At 31.2% G+C, this 3,318-nt stretch overlaps 1 non-coding gene across 1 annotated transcript; it reads left to right on the top strand.

The window, feature by feature from the left end:
* The first annotated feature begins 1,085 nt into the window (after window positions 1–1,085).
* On the top strand, window positions 1,086–1,208 carry LOC112025694 (small nucleolar RNA snoR86). The gene has a single exon (XR_002884272.1). It is a non-coding gene; the product is annotated as a small nucleolar RNA snoR86 (small nucleolar RNA).
* The last annotated feature ends 2,110 nt before the right edge of the window (window positions 1,209–3,318 follow it).

Here is a 3,318-nt window from a genome sequence, read left to right as displayed (position 1 = left end):
CTCGTCCATGGAGGGAAAGCGTAAAATGAAGAGAAGAAGAAGAAATATTGAGAAAGAGAGAACTATGGAAAAGAAGTTTCACTAGAACATCTGGGAAAAGAAGCACTTGCGGCGGCAAATGAGTAAAGTTTCATCGTCTAGGCTTCAGAGAAAAACTAGGAGCGAGGAAAAATACCGTAAGGATTTTAAACCAATTTTAGACACATGACATTGTTAATAAATCATGTAACTTGTTTAAATAATATACATTAATATTGTTAATAAATCATGTAACTTGTTTAAATAATATACATTAATATTCTTATAAATAGCCACATAATGAGTTGAAAAGTTTTACTCCAAAAAAATATGTTTGGAGCCTAATTTTGTTCATTTCTAAATCAAATCTTGTTTGACGCGGTGCTTGGCCCAGTGTGTGAAAGAGGAGACTTTCATTTCATCATTGAGGCCCAAGGATAGAGCATACTTCCGAGTTGGATGTGAATGCTTGCTTCGTTTGCCAATTGCATTGGTTTAAAAAGCACCAAGAGGTTTTCTATACATGACAATAGAATGGCCCTTTTGAGTAGGCCTGTATATTATGATTTGAAGTAATTGGACCAAAACAGGCTCTTTTTAAGGGCTCTTACCAATTCTCTTTGAAGTCATTTGAGATCTGGACCACTCACGGCAACATCTCTTGTGCTAGTGACATTTGAACAAAGCTGAATTTTGGCCCACCCAATCTTAAGCCCATTTCTTTACCAATGGGTTCAAGCCCAATTCTCAACCCTACGGCCCAACTCAACTTCACCTCATCAAAATAAACGGGGGTATATATGTCATTTCATATCCAGACGAATTAGGGTTAGGGTTTTAGTTCCGGGGCCTATAAAAGCTACACTAATTCTTCGTATTCTCACAACAACACAGTTTTGCATATTCTTCTCAAAAATCTAAGGCTTCCAATCGCCTAGGTTGCTAGCAAATTCGATTCAAGTCTCGTTCTCTTTGTTTAGTTTTTGATTTTGGTTTATGTTTCAAAATTTTTGTGAGATTGAATGGGAAAAAAAAATATTTTTTTTTAAAAAAGAAGCCAATTTGCAGAGCAAGAGCGTCTATGATAAAAATGGCGCAAATTGCATTGAAGGTTGGCAATATAAATAAGCGATTCTCCGTGCCTATTCTTATTTCAGTTTTGATTAAGGCCTCGAACAAGTCGCTACATTTTAATTTTATTCCACACAACTTCGATTTATTTTTTTTCTTTACTTTTCTGTGTGTTTGTGTTTATCTGGGTCGATCATATTAGAATATGTCTCTTAGGTTAGATCCGATTGGCTCTGTGCTTGAATTTATGGGTTTTTTTTTTTCCTTTTTCTTTTTCTAATGCGTGTGAAATTTTTTGAATGTTTTTAGTTTCTGTCATCTTTGTATAATCTGTGACTTTTATGTTTTTGTTTTAGCATACCAGTATTTTTAATTTTCTGGGTTTTTCCCTTCTTTCAAAATAATTTTAGCATTCCTATAAAAAAAAAAAAAAAAAAAAATTGGAGCACATTAGTATTATTTTTTATTTTTTATTTCTTAAAAACTATGTTTCTCTTCTTTTATGTTTTTGGTGTTTCTCTGTTTCTGAACCATTGGGTCCTTTTCGAAAGAAGTTAAACCAAAGATTGATGCCTCTAATTGCCAAAGGGCTTAAACCATGCCTCTAATTGCCAAAGAGCTTAAACCATTTAAGATAGATGCCTAAGAGCCTGTAGCTTTCTAATATAGACATTTAACATTCAAATCTTTGTTCGGTAGAAATTATCAAATCAATTAAAAAAAATTATCTCAAGTTAGCCGAGGGTATCGGATTTTTAGCATTATGAACATTTACGTTGGGCACATTTGGCATTGTCATTCAAACCAAATAAATTCATTACCGCATTTGTGCTCTGAACTCTGACTGAAACACTTGGAGGGTTGGAGCCTAACAAAAGATAGTGACTTCGGAGTGTAGGTTGTGATTAAATGGCAACAATAGGATTGAATTTGAAATCCATTGATTTAAAATGTCTTGATTTGAAATTCTTTGATTTTAAAATTTCTTGTTTGTTTCTTTTTAAACAAAGAATGATTTGAAATTCATTATTTTAAATTTTATTGTTTAGATACCTAAATTTAGATTTGGATTTGTATTTGAATTTGAGATCAATAAAATATATTTTTTAATTATTTTTTTTTTAATCCTCCTACATTTTAACTTTAGTAACATTTTTAATAAATAAATGAGACAATATTAATAATTCAATTGACAAGATAATAACTAAATATCTTTAGTCATAAACAACTAAAAATATACCTTGCCAATTATTGACAACTAAAATTTTTACATCAACTAGAGAGAAAACCCAAATGCATGGATTTTTTTTCTTCATAAAATTCAAAATCTCAAACTAAAGTTTATAATAACTAAACATTTATATATCAAGAGAGGCAGATTATATATCCAAAATAGAAGATGCTATGTCTACAACAATTTTACAACAAATCAAAGGTGGTTAGTTGTTATTATTTCAAATTTGAAACTAACACTAAGATTACTTTTTTGCCTCAACAATAACAACCAGTAACAACTTGCCACTTAGAATTTGTTGTAAAAATGTTGTAAAATTGTTGTAAACATATCATTTCTCATCCAAAATATGTGTATTTTCTTCCTATTTCTATTATGTTTTTCAAATAATACAAAATTCAAAATAAGAAAATTACAATACATAAATATAAATATAAAGTCTCAAATCTCATTGCCTCTTCTTCATATACTTTCATCTCCTCTCTTTTATGTTTTCGTTGAATGGATATATCTCTTCCATTGTTTGCCCTTTTTGTCTATTTATTTTTCAAAATACGGACAATAAGAATCTATAACTAATAAAAAGCTGCCTAATGCCATAGAAATGATCTAGGCTACAAGATTGAAGCTAACTATGAAAGCTAAACTAAAATCCGACCAAGCAAAGATATATCACCAAATGCAGCAAAGAAAGTGAACTACATTAACTCAAGACAAACATAGAGTAGGCACACATTGTCAAAAAAACAGTGAAGCCAAATTGTTTAACTACAAAAGGGGAGCTCAAACACGACATCCATCCCTCACAGAATTTCTTTTTTTTGTCAATTCACTCCACTGTCTTCATCATCCATCATCTTGACATCAATAAACTTAATGTTGTCCATTGGCATACAATGAAAGAAATTCAAACCCAGACACTCTTAGGACACCCTCTGAGCAAACGCCTCAAAGTCTTCCATTAAACTATTAGTGAATGGTATGAAAGAAAGAAA

This window comes from Quercus suber, unplaced genomic scaffold, assembly GCF_002906115.3.
Source record: "Quercus suber isolate HL8 unplaced genomic scaffold, Cork oak 2.0 scaffold_374, whole genome shotgun sequence".
Lineage (NCBI taxonomy): Eukaryota > Viridiplantae > Streptophyta > Magnoliopsida > Fagales > Fagaceae > Quercus > Quercus suber.
Note: the sequence above shows the minus strand (reverse complement) of the source record. Positions and strands in the feature narration are given on the sequence as shown.